This window comes from Ovis aries, chromosome 1, assembly GCF_016772045.2.
Source record: "Ovis aries strain OAR_USU_Benz2616 breed Rambouillet chromosome 1, ARS-UI_Ramb_v3.0, whole genome shotgun sequence".
NCBI classification, from domain to species: Eukaryota; Metazoa; Chordata; class Mammalia; order Artiodactyla; family Bovidae; genus Ovis; species Ovis aries.
In genome coordinates this window covers 78,617,024-78,627,079 of record NC_056054.1, presented here as the reverse complement: position 1 = coordinate 78,627,079, position 10,056 = coordinate 78,617,024, and the positions used below count along the sequence as shown (strand labels likewise).

Sequence of the window (10,056 nt, the reverse complement as noted above, 5' to 3'; positions counted from 1 at the left end):
TATGGACCTCACAGAAGCAGAAGATATTAGGAAGAGGTGGCAAGAATACACAGAAGAACTGTACAAAAAAAGATGTTCATGACACAAATAATCATGATGGTGTGATCACTAATCTACAACCAGACATCCTGGAATGTGAAGTCAAGTGGGCCTTAGAAAGCATCACTACGAACAAAGCTAGTGGAGGTGATGGAATTCCAGGTGAGCTGTTTCAAATTCTGAAAGATGATGTTGTGAAAGTGCTGCACTCAATATGCCAGCAAACTTGGAAAACTCAGCAGTGGCCACAGGACTGGAAAAGGTCAGTTTTCATTCCAATCCCAAAGAAAGGCAATGCCAAAGAATGCTCAAACTACTGCACAACTACACTCATCTCACATGCTAGTAAAGTAATGCTCAAAATTCTCCAAGCCAGGCTTCAGCAATACATGAACCGTGAACTCCCTGATGTTCAAGCTGGTTTTAGAAAAGGCAGAGGAACCAGAAATCAAATAGCCAACAACCACTGGATCATCGAAAAAGCAAGAGAGTTCCAGAAAAACATCTATTTCTGCTCTATTGACTAGGCTAAAGCCTTTGACAGTGTGGATCACAATAAACTGTGGAAAATTCTGAAAGAGATGGGAATACCAGACCACCTGACCTGCCTCTGAGAAATCTGTATGCAGGTCAGGAAGCAACAGTTAGAACTGGACATGCAACAACAGACTGGTTCCAAATAGGAAAAGGAGTACATCAAGGCTGTATATTGTCACCCTCCTTATTTAAGTTATATGCAGAGTACATCATGAGAAATGCTGGACTGGAAGAAACACAAGCTGGAATCAAGATTGCCAGGAGAAATACCTGGCATCACCTCAGATATGCAGATGACACCACCCTTATGGCAGAAAGTGAAGAGGAACTCAAAAGCCTCTTGATGAAAGTGAAAGAGGAGAGTGAAAAAGTTGGCTTAAAGCTCAACATTCAGAAAACAAAGATCATGGCATCCGGCCCCATCACTTCATGGGAAATAGATGGGGAAACAGTGGAAACAGTGTCACACTTTATTTTGGGGGGCTCCAAAATCACTGCAGATGGTGATTGCAGCCATGAAATTAAAAGACGCTTACTCCTTGGAAGAAAAGTTATGACCAACCTAGATAGCGTATTCAAAAGCAGAGACATTACTTTGCCAACAAAGGTCCATCTAGTCAAGGCTATGGTTTTTCCTGTGATCATGTATGGATGTGAGAGCTGGACTGTGAAGAAGGCAGAGCACTGAAGAGTTGATGCGTTTGAACTGTGGTGTTGGAGAAGACTCTTGAGAGTCCCTTGGACTAGGAGGAGATCCAACCAGTCCATTCTGAAGGAGATCAGCCCTGGGATTTCTTTGGAAGGAATGATGCTAAAGCTGAAACTCCAGTACTTTGGCCACCTCATGCGAAGAGTTGACTCATTGGAAAAGAGTCTGATGCTGGGAGGGATTGGGGGCAGGAGAAGAAGGAGACGACAGAGGATGAGATGGCTAAATGGCATCACTGACTCGATGGATGTGAGTCTGAGTGAACTCCAGGAGTTAGTGATGGATAGGGAGGCCTCACGTGCTGGGATTCATGGGGTCGGAAAGAGTCAGACACGACTGAGCGACTGAACTGAACTGACTGATACCTGAATGGTCTAGTGGTTTTTCCTACTTTCTTCAATTTAAGCCTGAATTTGGCAATAAGGAGTTCATGGTCTTTGCCACAGTCAGCTCCCAGTCTCTTCTCCATCTTTGGCTACAAAGAATATAATCAATAAGTCTGATATCGGTATTGGCCATCTGGTGATGTCCATTTGTAGAGTATTCTCTTGTGTTGTGGGAAGAAGGTGTTTGCCATGACCGGTGCATTCTCTTGGCAGAATTCTATTAGCCTATGCCCTGCTTCATTTTGTACTCCAAGGCCAAATTTGCCTGTTACTCCAGGTGTTTCTTGACTTCCTACTTTTGCATTCCAGTCCCCTATAATGAAAAGGACATCTTTTTTGGGTGTTAGTTCTAGAAAGTCTTGTAGGTCTTCATAGAACCATTCAGCTTCAACTTCTTCAGTATTACTGGTTGGGGCATTGATTTGGATTACTGTGATATTGAATAGTTTGCCTTGGAATTGAACAGAGATCATTCTGTTGTTTTTGAGATTGTATCCAAGTACTATATTTTGGAGTGTTTTGTTGACTATGAGGGCTACTCCATGTCTTCAAAGGGATTCTTGCCCACAGTAGTAGATATAATGGTCATCTGAGTTAGATTCACCCATTCCAGTCCATTTTAGTTCACTGATTCTTAAAATGTCCATGTTCACTCTTGCCATCTCCTGTTTGACCACTTCCAATTTACCTTGATTCATGGACCTAACAACCCAGGTTCCTATGCAATATTGCTTTTATAGCATCAGGCTTTACTTCCATCACCAGTCACATCCACAACTGGGTTTTTTTTGCTTTGGCTCTGTCTCTTCATTCTTTCTGGAGTTATTTCTCCAGTGGCATCTTAGGCCACTTATTTCTCCAGAAATAACTGGAGTTATTTCTCCAGTAGCATCTTAGGCACCTACCAACCTTGGAATTTCATGTTTCTGTGTCTTATCTTTTTACCTTTTCATACTGTTCATGGACCTAACGGAAGCAGAAGATGTTAAGAAGAGGTGGCAAGAATACACAGAAGAACTGTACAAAAAAGATCTTCATGACCCAGATATTCATGATGATGTGATCACTAATCTAGAGCCAGACATCTTGGAATGTGAAGTCAAGTGGGCCCTAGAAAGCATCACTACAAACAAAGTTAGTGGAGGTGATGGAATTCCAGTTGAGCTATTTCAAATCCTGAAAGATGATGTTGTGAAAGTGCTGCCCTCAATATGCCAGCAAATTTGGAAAACTAAGCAGTGGCCACAGGACTGGAAAAGGTCAGTTTTCATTCCAATGCTCAAACCACCACACAATTGCACTCATCTCACATGCTAGTAAAGTAATGCTCAAAATTCTCCAAGCCAGGCTTCAGCAATACATGAACCGTGAACTCCCTGATGTTCAAGCTGGTTTTAGAAAAGGCAGAGGAACCAGAGATCAAATAGCCAACAACCACTGGATCATGGAAAAAGTAAGAGAGTTCCAGAAAAATATCTATTTCTGTTTTATTGACTATGCCAAAGCCTTTGACAGTGTGGATCACAATAAACTGTGGAAAATTCTGAAAGAGATGGGAATACCAGACCACCTAACCTGCCTCTTGAGAAATCTGTATGCAGGTCAGGAAGCAACAGTCGGAACTGGACATGCAACAACAGACCGGTTCCAAATAGGAAAAGGAGTACGTCAAGGCTATATATTGTCACCCTGCTTATTTAACTTATATGCAGGAAATCCAACCAGTCCATTCTGAAGGAGATCAGCCCTGGGATTTCTTTTGGAAGGAATGATGCTAAAGCTGAAACTCCAGTACTTTGGCCACCTCATACGAAGAGTTGACTCATTGGAAAAGACTCTGATGCTGGGAGGGATTGGGGGCAGGAGGAGAAGGGGACGACCCAGGATGAGATGGCTGGATGGCATCACTGACTCAATGGACGTGAGTCTGAGTGAACTCCAGGAGTTAGTGATGGACAGGGATGCCTGGCGTGCTGTGATTCATGGGGTCGCAAAGAGTCGGACACGACTGAACAACTGAACTGAACTGAACATGGGGTTCTCAAGGCAAGAATACTGAAGTGGTTTGCCTTCCCTTCCCCAGTGGACCACGTTTTGTCAGAACACTCCACCATGACCCATCTGTCTTGGGTGGCCCTACACGGCATGGCTCATAGTTTCATTGAGTTAGACAAGGCTGCGATCCATGTGATCAGATTGGTTAGTTTCCTGTGATTGTGGGTTTTCAGTCTGTCTGACCTCTGATGGAGAATGGTAAGAGGCTTATGGAAGCTTCCTGATGGGATAGACTGACTGAGGGGAAAACTGGGCCTTGTTCTGATGGGCGGGGCCCATTAAAGCTTTAATCCAATTTTCTGTTGATGGATGGGGTTGTGTTCCCTCCCTGTTTTTTCAGCTTCCCTGGTGGCTTAGAGGTTAAAGCATCTCCCTCCAATTCAGGAGACCCGGGTTTGATCCCTGGGCCAGGGAAGAGCCCCTGGAGAAGGAAATGGCAATCCACTCCAGTATTCTTGCCTGGAGAATCCCATGGACAGAGAAGCGTAGTAAGTCCACGGGGTCGCAAAGAGTCGGACACGACTGAGCGACTTCACCTCACCTCACCTCAGTTCATTTGTGTCTGACTCTTTGCCTTGGACTGCAGCATGACAGGCCTCCCTGTCCAACACCAACTCCTGAAGTTTACTCAAACTCATGTCCATTGAGTCAGTGATGCCATCCAGCCATCTCATTGTCTGTCATCCCCTTCTCCCACCTTCAGTCTTTCCCAGCATCAGGGTCTTTTCAAATTAGTCAACTCTTCTCATCAGGGGGCCAAAGTATTGGGGCTTCAGCTTCAACATCAGTCCTTCCAATGAACACTCAGGACTGATCTCCTTTAGGATGGACTGGTTGGACCTCCTTGCAGTCCAAGGGACTCTCAAGAGTCTTCTCCAACACCACAGTTCAAAAGCATCAATTCTTCGTCACTCAGCTTTCTTCACAGTCCAACTCTCACATCCATACATGACTGACTACTGGAAAAACCATAGCCTTGACTAAATGGACCTTTGTTGGCAAAGTAATGTCTTTGCTTTTTATTTATTTAATTTTTTAAAAAAGTTTTTTATTTTGTCTCAGCTGGTCATAACTTTCCTGCCAAAGAGTAAGTGTCTTTTAATTTCGTGGCTACAGTTACCATCTGCAGTGATTTTGAGGTGAGGTGAAGTCGCTCAGTCGTGTCCGACTCTTTGCGACCCCGTGGACTATAACCTGCTAGGCTTCTCTGTCCATGGGATTCTCCAGGCAAGAATACTGGAGTGGATTGCCATTTCCTTCTCCAGGGGATCTTCCTGACCCAGGGATCGAACCCGGGTCTCCTGCATTGGAGGCAGATGCTTTAACCTCTAAGCCACCAGGGAAGCTGTGATTTTGGAGCCCCCAAAAATAAAAAATCAATTCTTCAGCCCTGTTATTTACCTGAGGCCAAACTATGATGGAGGTAATGAAGATAATGACAACCTCTTCCAAAAGGTCCCACTGCTACACTCAGTGCCCCCAACCCTGCAGCAGGCCACGGCCAACTGATGCCTGCGCTAGAGACTCCTGGGCACTCAGGAGCAGGTCTGGGTCAGTCTCTTGTGGGGTTACTGCTCTTTTCTCTTGTGTCCTGGTGCACACAAGGTTCCATTTGTGCTCGCCAAGCGTTTGTTTCCCAGTCCTGTGTAAGTTCTGGCGGCTCTATGGTGGGGTTGATGGCGACCTCCGCCAAGGGGGCTTATGCCATACCCAGGTCTGCTACACCCAGAGCCCATGCCCCTTCGGCAGTCCACTGCTGACCCATACCTCCAGAGAAGACAGAATAGAGTCTACACTCCTTTAATCTCAGGTGGTCAGTCTCCTAATCTTTATGAGCATCTCTGGTTTCTTTAATCTTGCTTCAGGTGTTTTCTTGGCTGCTCCTCCCTTGATTAGCAACTGTTCCTGTTTGTCCTTCAGATCTCATGGAAGGTCATGGAGGCTGGAGTCTTGCCCACAAGGAATGGGGGACTAAAAAGACCCCAGTGCCTGGGAGCCCCACAGAGCCCCACTCAGTTGCAACATCCCAGCGGGTTTGTTATTGTAACTCTATAATAAGTCTTGAAATCAGGTAATGTATTTGTTCTCTCTCTGTGTCAAGTTTCTCTTGGTTATTCAATATGCGTTTCCACATGAATATTCAAGACAAAAAAAATCTTTTCAGATTTTGACTGGAATTGCATTATATCCATTAATCAAACTGTATTTTGAAGTAGTTTGTCTTATTTCTGCTTTAATTTGACAGAACTCGTCCTCGAAACTAGCTGGGCTACTTCTTTTTTCATGCAATGTGGATTACTTGATGTATCTCTAGCAACTTTTTCCATTGGAAAGATTTTTCTTCTTCACTATCTTTCAAGGGCAACTCCAATTGTAGCTATAATGCTGCTGCTGCTAAGTCGCTTCAGTCGTGTCTGACTCTGTGTGACCCCATAGATGGCAGCCCACTAGGCTCCTCTGTCCCTGGGATTCTCCAGGCAAGAACACTGGAGTGGGTTGCCATGTCCCTCTCCAGTGCATGAAAGTGAAAAGTGAAAGTGAAGTCTTTCAGTTGTGCCTGATTCTTAGTGACCCCATGGACTGCAGCCTACCAGGCTCCTCCGTCCATGGGATTTTCCAGGCAAGAGTACTGGAGTAGGGTGCCACTGCCTTCTCCGAGCTATAATGCAACCGCTGTTTATTTTTAGCTTGCACACGTAACCAAGACCAACTGTTGACAAAGGAAGCTCAGGCTTTTTCATCCTCCTCAGCTGACGGGAGAGCCCTAATAAGGTTATACTTGTGAGCTGAAGCAGGAGCACCTATGCACTCTACAGAGTGACAATGCTGTGTGCTCATGCCTTCTGGTCGCACTCTGGCTTGATCACAGATGAACCATTTTGACAGACTGCTGCTGGTCTGGCCCCAATTTATGATTTCATGAGTCCCATGACTGACATTTCCAGTGTAGTTAGGTGTCAACCATTTGGCCCAATGACAAAGTTAGTGGCACCATAACTTTGACCTATTGAAGTGCTCTTTCCTGCTCTGGGCCCTATTCAAAGCTAGGGGTATTCCTAGGTGTATAACACACTGCCCTCAAAACCCATAGATACCTACTGTGCCCCCAGAACCTAAAGGCACTATATCTCCTCCTTTGTTGTAGAAGGTACAAGATGTGTCTTTTACTTTGGAGGGGATAGTCCAGCATACTCCTGATCACTGGAGCCATGAAAACGTCACTGAAGCATCAGGTCCTTAAAACCCTTTTCTAAAGTATTTTAAATTGTAGACCTTGAAGTTATTGGGATTATATATATATATATATATATATGTATATACACATATATTCATTTGTATATACATACACTGATGTACAGGAGAAGGCAATGGCACCCCACTCCAGTACTCTTGCCTGGAAAATCCCATGGACAGAGGAGCCTGGTGGGCTGCAGTCCATGGGGTCACTAAGAGTCAGGCACAACTGAGTGACTTCACTTTCGCTTTTCACTTTCATGCATTGGAGAGGGAAATGGCAACCCACTCTAGTGTTCTTGCCTGGAGAATCCCAGGGACAGAGGAGCCTAGTGGGCTGCCGTCTATGGGGTCGCACAGAGTCGGACACGACTAAAGCAACTTAGCAGCAGCAGCAGCAACACCTATGTACACATACATATATATATATACATATACACCATACATATGCATTTATTCACTTTTGGCTGTGCTGGGTCTTCATTGCTGTGTGTGGACTTTCCCTGGTTGCAGGGAGGAGGGCTCCTCTTTGCTCTGGTGCAAGGCTCCTCATCGTGGTGGCCTCTCTTGTTGCAGAGCACAGGCTCTAGGCGCTAGACTGCAGTAGTTGCACCACATGGGATCATTAGCGGTGGTGTATGACACTGCAGCAGGTAAGATCCTCCAGGCCAGGGGTTGAACCCATTTCCCTTAGATTGGCAGGACGGTTTGTAATCACTGTACCACCTGGGAAGTCCCTTGAATCTTCATAGTGCGTATTTATCTTCCATGTGTCTTATGAAGTCTTCTAGCATACTCTTTGGTCTTCCCTAGTGGTTCAGAAGGTAAAGAATCTGCCTGCAATTTGGGAGACTTGGATTCAATCCCTGGGTTGGGAAGATCCCCTGGGGAGGGCATGGTAATGCACCCTAGGATTCTTGCCTGGAAAAGCCTGGCGAGCTACAGTCCATGGGTTGCAAAGAGTCAGATACAACTGAGGGACTAAGCACAGCACAGCAGTGCACACTTCAATCAGCATGATGTAATTGACAGAATGAAACCTTATCTTTTTCAGTGGGATTTCCCAGTTCTCCAAGCATCTTCAGACTACAGAACTAGAGAAAGAAGAGAGTCAGCATAGTCCTGGATGAAAGCTGCAATTGAATATTATGTCACATAAGTAAAAACTGTTTCTGATCCTCTTTCTAACTGGAATTTTTAAAAGCATATTTCCTAAATCGATTTCCATATACCATTTATCTAAGGCCTTATTGACCTATTTTGTCTTCTTTATCTAGCAATAAAACCTCATCCAGCCTAGTAGCTGCAATCAGGGTACCCTTGTATGAGCTTGTGGTTTTCTGCAGTCATTCCCAGAAACACCCAGCTTTTGCAGGGCCTGGCGATTTAAATGAAGATGTGATAGTAAGTAGTGACCATCACCCCTGCATCCTTTAGGCCTTTACCGGTGGCATGAATCTCTGTCCTCCTTCCACTCCCAAGATGTGATTTTCCTTTGCTTGCTATTTTTGTTGGTGAGGTCTGGGGCAATTTCAGAGGTTTCCACTTGTGTTTCTTTACTGTGATATTTCTTTCTCCACAGGCCAATGACTCAATACGCCTTTAATTGCTGGTGTGTCAATCTACTTGGGGATTTGAGAAATGAATAGGTGGGTCTGGGGACCTAGTGGATCCCCTGTCACTGGAATTTAGCCAGGAAATTGTTCCTCAGCTCTTATAAATCTCTACTCTAATGATGGGGCCACCAGGATAACACTCCCTGGGTCTCTGAGTATCATCACAGACTCTATTCCCTGCAATGGTGAGATACTGCGTTTCCCTAGGGAGCTCCTGAATTAAGCTGATTCTTCGGTGCTATCCCAAGCTGGGTAAGGGGGTCAAGCCAGTTTGTCCCCATGTTGATTAGTGACTGGATGCAAGCTGCCCTGAAGGGAACTTATACAAGTACACGCAATCCTCTGTTCTTGAAGGAACATTTGGGTGGTACATCACAGTGTGTCTACCACAGAAATGCTCTTGGAAACCATGTTGGTAAGGGAGTAGGGGAAGTATGACTGGGCAGAAGGAGAAGTTGAACTGTGATAAGTTGTAACAGAGAGCTCTGCCAATTCTACAGGGAGCTCTGCAACTGGCGTGGCCCTTCGGAGTTGGCCTGAACTGATGGCCTTTGTACCCTTGCTTCAACCATCATTGGAGGCAGGCGTCCTGGGGAAAAGGGTATAATCTTGGGCTGAGGACAATACTCAAGGAGGGAATGAACTGCAAGCTGCCAGCCGCTCAGCTAGGGAAATGAGTGCCTTAGTCCTGAAGGGAATATCTGGGTGGTGAACCACAGTCTCCATAATAAAAGTCATCAGCATGTAGATGATAATTTAGACCATGGATGGGCTCACTGGGGAGAAAAAGCAGAGAGTGAAATAAAAAGGAGTCAAGACCTAGGCCTAAGTCAAACTATTAAGAGCTAGCTAGAGAGCTGGTGAAAAAAATGGAGAAAGAGCAGCCAGTATGGTAAAAGAAAACCCAGCAGGTAGGGGTGGAAGGCGCAAAATAGGTGAAGGGGATCAAGAGGCACAAGCCTCCAGTTATGAAATAAGTAAGCCACGGAGATGTAATACACAGCATAAGGATATGGTAAATAATATTGTAATAATTTTGTGTAAGTGGATACTTGACTTATCACGGTGATCATTTCATAATGTGTGCAAATGTCAAATCACTATTTGGTACACTTGAAACTAACATAATATTGAACACCAACTATACTTCCACTTAAATAAATAAATAAATGACACAAAGAAAAAAAAAGAGGAAAAGAAAAAATGTTACTAAAGAGAGGCTGAACATATAAGACACAGCACGCCCATTGCCTCGTCAGCATGGAGATCATTGTTAAGGTGTCGTCACTCAGTCGTGTCCGACTCTTTGTGACCCCATGGACTGTAGCCTACCAGGCTCCTCCGTCCATGGGATTTTCCAGGCAAGAGTACTGGAGTGGGATGCCATTGCCTTCTCCAGGGGATCTTCCCAACCCAGGGATCGAACTTGGGTCTCCTGCACTGCAAGCAGATGCTTTACCCTCTAAGCCACCAGGGAAGC

The 10,056-nt window shown here is 45.0% G+C and overlaps 1 non-coding gene across 1 annotated transcript; it reads right to left on the bottom strand.

Moving 5' to 3' along the window:
* Positions 1-4,996: 4,996 nt before the first annotated feature.
* TRNAW-CCA (transfer RNA tryptophan (anticodon CCA)) lies at positions 4,997-5,069 on the bottom strand. Its single transcript has one exon. It is a non-coding gene; the product is annotated as a tRNA-Trp (tRNA).
* Positions 5,070-10,056: the final 4,987 nt, after the last annotated feature.